This window comes from Neofelis nebulosa, chromosome 8 (genome assembly GCF_028018385.1).
Source record: "Neofelis nebulosa isolate mNeoNeb1 chromosome 8, mNeoNeb1.pri, whole genome shotgun sequence".
NCBI lineage: Eukaryota > Metazoa > Chordata > Mammalia > Carnivora > Felidae > Neofelis > Neofelis nebulosa.
Genome location: NC_080789.1, coordinates 89,683,291 through 89,697,084, shown reverse-complemented (window position 1 = coordinate 89,697,084; position 13,794 = coordinate 89,683,291).

Sequence of the window (13,794 nt, the reverse complement as noted above, 5' to 3'; positions counted from 1 at the left end):
ATTATTTTTGCTTCCCTTCCCTTAGGTTCATCTGTTTTGTATCTTAAAGTCCTTGTATGACTGAAGTCATATGATATTTGTCTTTTTCTGACTAATTTTGCTTAGCATAATACCTTTCAGTTCCATCCACGTAGTTGCAAATGGCAAGATTTCATTCTTTTTGATTGCTGAGTAATACTCCATTGTATATATATACCACATTTTCATTATCCATTCATCCATCGATGGACATTTGGGCTCTTTCCATACTTGGGCTATTGTCAATAGTGCTGCTATAAACATTGGGGTGCATGTGCCCCTTCGAAACAGCATACCTGTATCCCTTGGATAAATACCTAGTATTGTAATTGCTGGGTCATAGGGTAATTCTATTTTAAATTTTTTGAGGAACCTCCATACTGTTTTCCCGAGTGGCTGCACAAGTTTGCATTCCCGCCCACAGTGCAAGAGATCCTCTTTCTCCGCATCCTTGCCAACATCTGTTGTTACCTGAGTTGTTAATGTTAGCCATTCTGACAGGTGTGAGGTGGTATCTCATTGTAGTTTTGATTTGTATTTCCCTGATTATAAGTGATATTGAGCCTTTTTTCACATGTCAGTTGGCCATCTGGATGTCTTTGGAGAAGTGTCTATTCATGTCTCTTGCCCATTTCTTCACTGGATTATTTGTTTTTTGGGTGTTGAATTTGATAAGTTCCTTATAGGTATTTGAATACTAACCCTTTATTTGATATGTTGTTTGCAAATATCTTCTCCCATTCTGTCTGTTGCCTTTTAGTTTTGCTGATTGTTTCCTTCACTGTCCAGAAGCTTTTTATTTTGATGAGGTCCCAATGGCTCATTTTTGCTTTGGTTTCCCTTGCCTCCAGAGACATGTTGAGTAAGAAGTTGCTGCCGCCAAGGTCAAAGAGGTTTTTGCTTGCTTTGTCCTCAAGGATTTTGATGGCTTCCTGTCTTACATTTATGTGTTTCATCCATTTGAGTTTATTTTTGTACATGGTGTAAGAAAGTAGTCCAGGCTCATTTTTCGGCATGTTGCTGTCCAGTTTTCTCAGCACCACTTGCTGAAGAGACTGTCTTTATTTCATTGGATAGTCTTTCCTGATTTGTCAAGGAAAAAAATAATTGAAGAAAAAAGAAAAAAACAGAAGAGGAAAATAATAAAAAAAAAAGAGAGAAAGTAAGATAGAAAAGAAAAAAGGAAAAGAATATTAAAGGTAAGAAAGAAAAGAACAAAACCAAAAAGAAAAAATAAAAACAAGACAAAATTTTAAAAAGTAGAAACAAAACGAAACAACCCAGAAACCCGAAAGCACAAAACTGTGGTTTGTTTTCTGTGACCCAGCACCAACCACCGTGTGGCAGGTATGGGCTTGTGGACTCTGGGCTTGCTGAGGTCGTGAGCTCACTGTGAGCCAGACCCTGCTTTGGTCTAGGCTTTCAAGTAGTGGGGGAGTTCCCACAGTTCCTTGGCCCTTTTAAACACCAGCTTCTTTTTCTGTGCCCCAATGTGACTAGGGCTGGTGTGGGCTTGTGGACCTGGGGCTCCCTGAAGTTGCAGGCTCACTGAAATTACTAGACTCACCTGTTATGGTGTCTGGACACTGCTCCCGTCTAGGCTTTTAAGGTAGGTGGGAATATAAACCATGTTGTTCTCTAGCCCCTCTGACCTGGAGAGCTGTCTTGCAGCTCCTCTACCACTTGGCAGAGTTCTAGGGTTGTCTCTTTTATATGTTAGTTCTTTTAAACGTTGACTTTTTTTCTATGCCTAAGCACAGAGGGATGGGTTCCTATCCCTCCCCACTCACTGTGTTTGTAGTCTCAGGGGTGGGATTTTCTTTTGTTACTATGTTTCCATCTCTCTTGCTGTTTTCTTGTCATTTTCTCTATCTTTGGTTGCTCAGTAGCTACTCAAGTCAGCTCTCAGCTCTTTAGGAGTTATTCTATTAATAGGTGTAATTTGGTGTGTTCTGTGGAGGAGGTGAATTCAGAATTTTCCTTTGTCACCATCTTGAACTCGAACTCTACTGATCCTTCCCTTTGATAACCAGAGAGCATTTGTCATTTCTATTCTCACATGAAATTAAAAAAAAAAAAAGTTTCTAAGATTCTAGATAATATGTGCAAAATTATCTTCAGGGAAGTTTATATTCTGTATGAGGTCTGAAATTCTGGTGGCTATCAGGTTAAGGGTGGTACCTGGGTTATATCATTTGGCTAGACTTTTATCCCAATGTCAGTGTTTGAGAAAGAATGGAGAGATTATATTATCTGGTTGTGCTTTTTAGGAATGGATTAGGAATGGATTAGGAATGGATTAAATTAATATTTAATAAAGCATAAACATTATTTATTTTAATGTATTTAGATTAGATATTTAAAATAAATCTAATTTATTCTAATTGATAATGACATACACATTTAAAAGGTAACAATTAGAATGACATCTAAAACCTTCAACTGTTTTCAGTCTTTGCCTAGTCTAATTATGGTTCTTATTTTGCTTTGAGCAAAATCATATAACAGTTGCTCTTTTGAAAGGTTTTTAGTGGTGGAAGATCCCTAGGCCTGTGCAGATCTTTTCAAAGTGTGCCTGCTGGTTCAGTCAAAAGAGTGTGCATCTCTTGATTTCAGGGTTGTGAGTTCAAGTCCCACGTTGGGTGTAGAGATGATGTAAAAATAAAATATTAAAAAAAAGTTGCTACAGTTTGCAGCTGTTTCCTGTTATATATTGACAGACTGTTGGTGACATACTGATGACCGGTGGCCAGCTCTTTATAACTATGACTAACATTTGTATCTTCTCTTCCTTTTAGCCTGAGGCAGAAATTATTTTTTTGTGCAGTAAAGTCTATAATTTTCTTCTCTTAGCAGGAAGAGATTAGGAGCTTCATTCCCATATGTCTGCCCCTCTTTTTGTAATTAGAAGATTTCTTTTCCACTCACCTCCTCTGTCTCCCTCGCTCTGGTCTTGAAAAAGTACAATTTGTATATACAATATTTATTTTATTTTCGTATATATATGTCCACTGACTGAGTGACCTAAGATTACCTTTTAACCACTTTTCTCAAACTGTGATTGGGATCTACCTGCATGAAAACCAGGTGCTTGTTAAAAATGCAAATTTCATAGTTCTGTTTCAGGGCTATGAATTAGCAGTTCTGGAGATGGGGTTCAGGGACTTTGTATTTTAAAACCATCATGCCTGTTAATTCTTGTGCACAGTAAATGTAAACATTTTTATTAAGCATTTGTGCATGCTTCTAGTATATTACAAATGTATTATATATTTTTCTAACTTAAAATTCTTTTTTTAAAAATTACATTTCAAAATATAATTTTTTGGAAGAAGTTCATGAAAAGCGTTACAGAAAATGTAGTTTAGCTGAGAGTCCAGCCCTGTGGGGTTGATAAGGTTTATCTTTATTCTGTGAATGTTATTTTATTAATCTCCTATCCATGGGATGTGTCTCATCTGGCTAAGGGTGGGGTAATAGGTGGTGTTAGTTTTGGTCCCTGTGTGACTTTCAGCCTAACTTTGCTTGCTCAGTCAATGACAGTGGAGCAGTGATGTATTTCTTTCCCTATTCTCTGTGAAGAAAACCCTTGTTTGCACCAAAGACTTAATACAAAGTATGTCTACAGACTAAACTGAAAAGTATTAAAAATAAAAATTGGCAAGTAATTAAAAATTACATTCTTGTGAATGGCTTTCAAGATCAAATGATACCAGAGAATTTTGGAAATGCTTTCTCTTCTCCTTGGACTGCTTCAAGAAGAGGAAGGGAAGCAGAGTGAGGGGCCGTAAAGGCTTTGCTTTTACTCACTATATGATGGTAGGAATGTCTCACAGCCCACTAAGTCCAATTTCTTCATTTGTAAAATGGGAATAATAAAAGAACCCATGTATAGAGTTGATGGAAGAATTAAATAATGCATGTAAAGTGCTTGCCATAGCACGTGGCAGATAGTAAGTAGTAGTTTTTATTATTGTATGTAAGATTTGTCATGTATCTGAATCAGATTTAAGAAAATGCCTGCCTCAAGTAGCTTATGTGCTAGTTATGAAGATAGTGCAGTGCAAGGAAATGATGGAGGACTCCAGGATGGGGGTGATGACTTTGCCTGTGTGTACAAAGGCTTTCAGTTATATCTTTCTGTGTTATTATTATGGCGGCTTTGATGCTAGTGACATTGCCCCCATTTTACTAGTCAAGGAAACTGGGACTCAGAGATTTAGTGACATGTTTATTATCAGAAGCTAAAAGCAGCAGGGGCAGCACTCAGGCCGAGGATAGTTGACTTTAAGTGTAGTATTAGCATCCTATCTACGGCCTCATCCACTCCTCATAGCTGGATTGAGGTCCTTATACATTCTAAGGATCCCGTCTGATATGGAGGTGCCAGGATACGGTCTCACTTACTCTGTCTGAAATTCCAATTAATTCAGGCAACTTAGGGAAAAGGGCTCACATTTCCTGGGCTCCTGAGAAATCGCATTATAATGATTATTCATTACAACCGTCTGTGAAAGGGCTATCGTGTGAGATTGTCACAAGAATCAAGAATTCTCCTTTGTCTTTCTGATGAAACATTCTTAAGGGAGAAGTACATGTATTAAACATGTATTAATTACATACCTTTTAAACAGACAAAAATGACCAGTTGTTGAGAAGCAGTTTATACTGATTGGTCAAAACTAGAAACATGAAGAAGCCGTAAGAAGTGCCATTTAAAGGACTGGAAATAATTCCGAATTAAAATTCATGCTTCATTTTAGTGGTGAATCACTCCATAAATATCCAGTGCTTGAAATGGAGGAAGTGAGAGATAATATTTTTTTTTTTTTTTTTTTTTTTTTGGCAACTTAAAAACTGCTGGTTGTCTACTGAGAAATGCTTTGGCTTAACTCTTCCCTTTTTTTTTTTTTTTTTTTTTTGGTGAAGCTAGGTGAATTGGATGGGTGATATGTGCCAGATCCTCCTTCACAACCGAGAAACTATTCAGCTATCAGCTGCCCTCTGGTGAAGAGAGCCACCTTACTGAGTTCTCGACCCCTAATGGGGGGAGTATCCAATGACAAGTTGGTACAAGGTATAAAGATCCAAGTACCTAATCCCAACTCAAAACAACTCTGAAGAACTATTCCAGCCCCAGAGGTCCCTGTGCATCAGCTGAAGTCTTTCCTGAGATGGTATCTTAGTCCCAGTTTCTCACTGCTAATCCTGCTTCATTTCCTTACCCACAGGTACCATGCCCCAATCAACTCCCTGAATGCTAATCTCTGACTTAGACCCTGTTTCCCATGGAATCCAACCTGCAACAGTGGGGACTTGAGAAGGCTTATTCTCATAGTTGTAGGGTGGTAATCACACGTAGTGTACATAGTGGGGTGGGTGTTAATACTATACACAGTAGTAATTCTGAGTTGTAGGATAGCAGAGAGACTCTAGAGACTTCAGAAGTTATTTAGACCAGTGGTTCCTGCACTTGAAGGAGATGTGTATCAGAATCTGTGGGAATTTTTTTTTTTTAATTTGACTTTCCAGATTTTCTGAGTCATAATCTTTAGCATTAAAAAATTTGTTCCATAGTAATTTTGATGAAACCAGTCTATAGATCAGCACTTAAAAATGACTGACCAAGAAAAAATTATTTATAGATGATAAAAAAATTCTCAAATGCCAATGCCCTAATTTTTGCTGTATTTATTTTTAATGACTGAAGATCAAGGTTTTACAGAATGTGAGAACATGTAGAAAGTTTGGATAAATGAGATAAATGAAAGAGCAAGCCTGTCCTTTACCCAGGGGTTAGTGATTACCACTCTGTAGAGGCAGACATGTCTGATAACCCATGGGACATTTCAGTGAATATTACCAGACTCTCTGTGACCACAATAGGGAAAAACCCCTGCTAGAGCTGCCCTGTCCCCCACCTCAGTTTGCCACAAGAGTAGTTTTCCATCATTTGAGGCCATTGAAGCAAAGTATGGCCTATTGTGTCTGTAGTGGAGATTTCTGCACAGAGTGGTAGGTTTAGTTAAATGGTCTGGACGAGTATGTTCTGCAAGAAGCAGAGCTTCCTCTGCTTTATATTCTTTATAATCTTTATAATTTATAATCTTCAGAGAAAAGAAAGGATGATTTCAGAGGGATCGTTTAAATAAAGCCTGAGAATGGTTAGCCTGGATTAGAGGCATGACTTTTACTGGGGCTATAGTCAAAGATGAATAAATGTTGTGGTATTTTTCCTATCTGTAAAAAAAAAAAAAAATTAAGTCTGGACAGTCTTAAATGGAAGGATATTACAGGAATGATGTGTGTGTGTGAGAGAGACACAGCATGAATGGTCTTTCTCCCACCCTATGCCTTGGAAAGTTCACAGTCAGATTCCTCTGGGACTCTAATTGGAAGGGCAGAGATGTTTTTCTTAATGAAATTCAATCTTTTTGCTCCAGAGATGAGCTCAGAACAAAAATAAGATTATATTGTCTTATAGAACAACTCAATATAGGCCACAGTGGGATAAGTTTCATATACTTAATTGAATCTTTTTACGAATGGCATTTCTTAATGAATTTTTTATAGAAGATACAGTGTTTTCATTTACTAGCAACAAAAGGGAGAATTGCTTTATAAACATTTTAATAGAGAATTTATATATTGAAAGTAGTGCTGCCTATTCAAGTGACTGTTCTGTGGATGTTCTCAAAAAGCAGATGGTCTATCAGTATGTGGCCTCAAGACATTATCCTTAAAGGGCTCCGATGTTAAGAATTATGTGAACGGGCATGTGTGCTGATGTATACATATACGTATACGTATATGTATATACATATGCAAAACAGACATGCACACATATATACATGCATAATATTTATAATATATAACAAATATACATTATATATACTACTTATTTATCTTCTAAGGAAGGAAAATCGTTTGGGGAGGAATGTATTAGGGAAATTTTTGAAGGCAAATACTTATTCATTTTGATTTAAGCTCAGTGATCAGGAGTTAATTCCTAAAGTAGTAGGAAGAGTGATAAGGCAATAATTCTGATATTGATGTCATTTCTATCATCTAGATGTGTGATCATCAACAAATCTCTTCTCCTTGAGTACTGGAATTTCATCTCTAAAATGTTGGGATAGGTGACCTTCAGGGACACCTTCAGTTGTAAAATAGCAGCTCATAGTATGTGAGTTTTAGGAGTTACTACTAGCAAAGCTATTTTGTTGGTTTTGCTACATGTAGATGAAAAACCAGGGATCCATGTTCTTAACCACTACTACAGGTAATAATATCCATGGAGTTACTCTGAAAATTAAAATGAGATAATATATTTAAAGTAATGAGCATAGTGTCTACCTATAGCATAGAAAATGTACAATAAATAATATTTTTTATTGTCTTATAAATTGTACTACTTCGACAAGATATTCCCCTCACCTCCAAACCTGTATATTATTTAGGCTTATTAACCATAGTGACAATGAACCTATGTGTTTTCTAGGCTTAAATTAAGATTCCTAAGTGGACGTTTCAATTTTTTTGGTAGTTATGACTGATATAAAATTACGGCTAAGGTCTCCCATTTTTCAAGGCCATATCTGAAATTTGGTGGAACTTCTCTGATCAGGGATAAAATATATTGGCACTTATGTATACACATAAAATGTTTTTATTCAAAAATTTTTCATTATAAAGCTAACATAAAATAAAACTTAAGCTATAGGGAAAAATTCAATGCTAAAAACATAATTACTATTAACATTTTATTATGGTTCTTAAATTATTTATTCCATATTTAATTTTTCTAAACCTAGAATAAACAATATTATAGGAATAATGTGAAATTCTGTTTTTATCACTTATTGTTATATTATGAGCATGTCTCATGTAATTTGGTCTTTTTACAAACATCATTTTGATGGGTAACAAATGTTTTAACTGTTCTAAATTTTTATTAATTTTGTATTTTCAAATGATTTTTTATATTTTTATAGGTATACAGTTATATGACCCAAAAATGTCAATATTACCTTTTCATAATTTCACATTCTTCTCTTATTTCTGTAGTATATTACATTGCATTGTCCAGTGCTCAAGAATTAAAAGAGATTTAATATAGTTGAACTGAGACAGTGTAGGGTGGCAGTAAGAGATAACACAGGAAAGATAACTTGGATTTATGTCATGAAGTGTCTTGAATATTATGCTAACGATTTTGGACTTCATTCTGTAGAAATGAAGATGTGTGAAAAATGAAATTAGATCCTTACTTTACACTGTTAAGTTCTATGTGGATTATGGAGTCAACATAAAAGGCAAATATGTAATATACTTGAGGAACAGAAAGACTATCTTTATGACTGCAACATATGAAACAATTTCTAAAACAGACATAAAAAGTATAATCCATACATTCTCATCCACAAATGTTTATTGAATGCTATGAAGGCAGGCAGTACTCTATTTGTGGTATATTGGTGGACAGAACAGAAAAGATAATTCCTCCTCTTATGGGATTTTATTCTTCAAGTTTATAAAAATAAACACAATGTATTATAATTTATATAGTATATAAGAAAGTGGGAAGTGATGTCTTCTCCTGGATCATTCTCCAGAACTCAATCCTAGTTGGTCTTCATTTTTCTGTCAGACTCCTTTCCTTAGTGATCTCCTTGTAGTTACCTGGCTGTAAATACCACCTATAGGCTGATGGTTCCCACGTTTTTGTCTCTGGCCCAGAATTCCAAGTTTATATAACCATTTGCCTACATGACACCTTCACTTGGATGTCCTATAAACATCTTAAACTTCACATATATAAAACTGAACTCCTTATTTCATCCAACAAATCTATTCCACCAAGTCTTCTTCATTCAACTGATACCAATTCCATCCTACCAGCTGCTTGTAATTTGGCTTCCTGTTACATTCGGGCTCCATTTCCTGTTCTATTTCCTATATGTATATTGTTTTCCACAGCCTCATTTTTTTTCCTATTTATTTTATTTTAGTATTATTTATTTATTTTTAATGTTTTTAAATATTTATTTTTGAGAGACAGAGCGTGAGTGGGGGAGGGGCAGAGAGCGAGAGAGAGAGGGAGACACAGAATCTGAAGCAGGCCTCAGGCTCCGAGCTGAGCCCTGTGCGGGGCTCAAACTCACAAACCGGGGAGCTCATGACCTGAGCCAAAAAGTTGGATGCTCAACAGACTGTGCCACCAAAGTGCCCCATATTTTTATTTTTTATTATTGAAGTCATTGGGCTCTCTTTTGTTGGGCAGACTCCCACTGAAGGGCTTGACATGGTTGTTCCTTCTGCCTGGAGGGCAGCTATCTACATGGTCAACTCCCTCCCCTTTTCTGGGTCTTTATACAAATGCTATTTTTCTCAGTGCAGCCCATGTGGACTACATTATGCAACTTTATAACCATTGATCAGATAGACACATTGATTCATGAATGGTTTTAAATGGTGATATTTTAATTCTATAAATACTTCTTTGTTTATTGGCTGGAAAAAATTTTTTGGTAATTTTTTATTTCAAAATTATTTCCTGCTCACAGGCTAGAACACTTTAATAAAAAGGAATGCTTCTTTGGCAATTATTTGGTTTTCCTGAGGTATAATTATACAACACCTGTGGGATACATGCTTGCTTCTTTTTATTGATTGAATGCCTTTTTATATAAAAAAAAAAGTTTATTTATTTTTGAAGGAGAGAGAGATACAGCATGAGTGGAGGAGGGGCAGAGAGAGAGGGAAACACAGAATACAAAGCAGGCTCCAGGCTCTGAGCTGTCAGCACACAGCCCAATGCAGGGCTCGAACTGACGCTGTGAGATCATGACCTGAGCCGAAGTCGGCTGCTTAACCGACTGAGTCACCCGGGTGCCCCTGATTGAATGCCTTTAATTGATTGAAGGATCATTCATGTTTTAATCAATGTTCTTTCAAGTTATATTCTAGTTTGTGTTGGATTTTATTTCTCTATTAAGTGTTAATCGCATAAGCTAATTACCATAAATATTATTTGTATTTTATATTATATTTTATATTAAAATATTTTTAAATTTATTTTTTTATTCACATCCAAGTTAGTTAGCATGTAGCGCAACCAATGATTTCAGCAGTAGATTCCTTAGTGCCCCTTACCCCTTTAGCCCATTTCCCTTCCCACAACCCCTAAAACATTTTTAATGTGCACAGTAAATGGCTGATTTTGTCTTTTAATAGAATAGGTAATTCTATTTTCACTTACTATAATTACTACTGTATTTGAATTAATTTTCATTATCTTAATTTGGACTTTTTATTTAGCCTTGCTTTTTTTACTTTTTTTCTTCTCTGTCCTTGTCTACTTTAAGTTGCTTTTCTTTATTCTTATTTCTCCCCTTCTAAAAAGGATACATACACTTAAGTCTTTTCATAGTTACCCTCTTGTTGGACAACATAAAGACTTAGAATGTTCAGATTTTGATCAGTGTTTTCTATTTTTATATTTTAACTGCCACATTTGATGTTGTTATTATTGATTTATGCAACACTTTTCCAGATTCATTTCATGTTTACCATTTTCTTTGGTTACTGGCATTTCTTATATCTTAGCACTTCCTTAAGAATTTATTTTTTATGAAATAGTTTATACATTTCTTTACTGATGGCTGTTGGTAACAAACTTTTTGAATTTATATTATTTTGTAAATGTCTTTATTTCAACTTTCTGTCTGAAATCACTCTCTTAACCATTTTGAAGATACTCCACAATTTTTCTAGCTTCCATTGTTGCTTCTAAGAGGTGAGTCATCAGTCTGCCATTCTGTTGTAGAGAATCTGTTTTTTCTCCCTGGTGGCTTGTAAGATCTTTCTGTCTTTGGTTTTCTGTAATTTTACAACAGTGTGTTCGTGGATTTCCGTTGGTTTATTCTTCTGTTGGGTTTGTTGCCTTTTAATTGTGAGGATTTATATAATTTTTCTTTACTTAAAAAATAAATTCTGGAAAATTATCAGCTCTTACCTCTTTTTTTTTTTATTTTTATTTTTTTTTTTATTTATTTTTTTTTTTAATTTTTTTTTTTCAACGTTTTTTATTTTTATTTTTGGGACAGAGAGAGACAGAGCATGAACGGGGGAGGGGCAGAGAGAGAGGGAGACACAGAATCGGAAACAGGCTCCAGGCTCCGAGCCATCAGCCCAGAGCCTGACGCGGGGCTCGAACTCACGGACGGCGAGATCGTGACCTGGCTGAAGTCGGCCGCTTAACCGACTGCGCCACCCAGGCGCCCCTTATTTTTATTTTTTAACGTTTATTTATTTTTGAGACAGAGAGAGACAGAGCATGAACGGGGGAGGGGCAGAGAGAGAGGGAGACACAGAATCGGAAGCAGGCTCCAGGCTCTGAGCCGTCAGCCCAGAGCCCCACGCGGGGCTCGAACTCACGGACCGCGAGATCGTGACCTGGCTGAAGTCGGACGCTTAACCGACTGCGCCACCCAGGTGCCCCTCTTACCTCTTTAAATATTGCTTTTCCTCTTCTCTCTAGTTTCTCTTGAAACTCTAATTATATCATCTTATACACTCTACTTCTTCAACTCTTTTATATTCCATCTCATGGTCTCTGTGATGCATTATATTTATTCTTTCATTCTGTTTTCTTAGTTTCTTAATCATTTTTTCGTATTTTATTGAGAAGTTTCTAGAAGTATTCTACTGAGAATAACTTTTACAAAAATATTTTCCTGCTCTCTAGTTCTCTCTTCAACTTCTATATCTTTAAACCAACATAAAGTTTCTAATTTCAATTATATTTTTATATTTAGAAGTTTATCTGATTCTATTTTCAAATATGCATGGCTAATTTTGATAGTCTCTTATTTCTTCATTTATACTTTCAGTACACTATTTTATTATTTATATTATTATAGTATATCAATGTGTTATTTATACTTATCATTTGTATTCTTTTTAAAAAATTTTTATTTTGGGAGAGAAAGAGACAGAGACAGAGCACGAGCACAAGCTGGGGAGGGGCAGAGATAGAGGGAGAGAATCCCAAGTAGGCTGTGTACTGTCAGTGCAGAGCCCAACTCAGGGCTCCAACTCATGAGCCATGAGATCATAACCTGAGCCGAAATTAAGAGTCGGATGCCTAATGGACTGAGCCACCTAGGTGTCCCTTACATTCTTATTATATAATTACTTATTCACATTCTGATTATTTTAATATACCTAATTGTTTCATGATGATTCTTTATCTTCTTGATTTTGCTGATTTTTGCTCCTAGTCACATGTTTCTCCTTTTTTTTTTTTTTTTTTTTGTTTGTTTTCATTGTTGAGCTCCTAAACCTGGAGTTTTAGTTTTGGAAATTACTTGAGAAGTGGGCTTAAATGCGTTTCTCCAGAGATAACATGTGTTTACTTTTGCCAGTGCCTGGGGGCACTACTGACCTAGGACTACTTTAAGGTTATACCTAGGACTAATTTTAATTTGGAGGTTTTCCAATGACAGACAATATGAATTTCCTTAGTGATCCAACCCAAGGGAAGGCCTAAAAACTATGGGTTCTCTGGGGAGAATTTCTGTCCCCCTTCTCTCAGAACCAAGGCTATAAGAATATATGTATTACATCTCCCTGTGATGCTCTTCCCCTACTTCACTCACTTATCCCTTTGTGCAGTATTCTTTGATCTGATTCTCTACCCTGTAAAGAATCCAGGCTTTGTGTCCTTTTACTTGTGTGTGAGTCCCATTAAAATCTAAGCTCCAGGCTACCAGGGAGTAATATAGCTGGATTCCAACTTTCATGTGAATTTTGGCTTCTTAGGATTTGTTTCTTTTTTTTTCTTTTTTTTTTTTTTTTGGTTTAGCTCAGTCATGTATTTTATTTTTTTATTTTAATTTTTTTCAAGTAGGCTTCATGCCTAGTGCAGAGTCCGGTGTGAGCTTGAACTCACAACCCTGAGGTCAAGACCTGAGCTGAGATCAAGAGTCTGATGCTTAACTGACCAAGCCACCAAGGAACCCCATTAGTCATGTATTTTAAAATATTATTTGTATTTTATCTAACTAAAGTTGACATGGAAGAAGTAACAAATCTGAATAGATGAGAAACCATGCAAGAAATGTAATATTTTAAAGAACTACCTTCAAAAATGCGTTCTAGACTCAGAAGATTTTATGGGTGAGTACTTGGAACTGTTATGGAATTGATAACTTCTCAAGTTTTATAAAAATTTCCAAAGCATAGGAAAAAATAATAAATGTTATATAAAACCCAATGAAGATAGTTTTGTTGAAATTTGTGGCTCAGTCTCATTTGCACATGCTAATTTATGAATCTTGAACCAAATACTATCAAGCAGCATATTAAAAAATAATATTTTAGGGGCGCCTGGGTGGCTCAGTCGGTTAAGCGTCCGACTTCAGCTCAGGTCACGATCTCGCGGTCCGTGAGTTCAAGCCCCGCGTCGGGCTCTGGGCTGACGGCTCAGAGCCTGGAGCCTGCTTCCGATTCTGTGTCTCCCTCTCTCTCTGCCCCTCCCCCATTCATGCTCTGCCTCTCTCTGTCTCAAAAATAAATAAACGTTTAAAAAAAAATAATATTTTAAAGTAGGGTTTATTTCAGGAACATAAAGATAGTTGATTTTAAGGAATCTGATATTATAGTATAGTAAATCAAAGGATAAAATCTATATGATCATCTATCAATAGATCCTGAAAAAGTGTAGATTATATTCATACATTTAGCATAAATGCTTAGTACTGGGAATAGAAA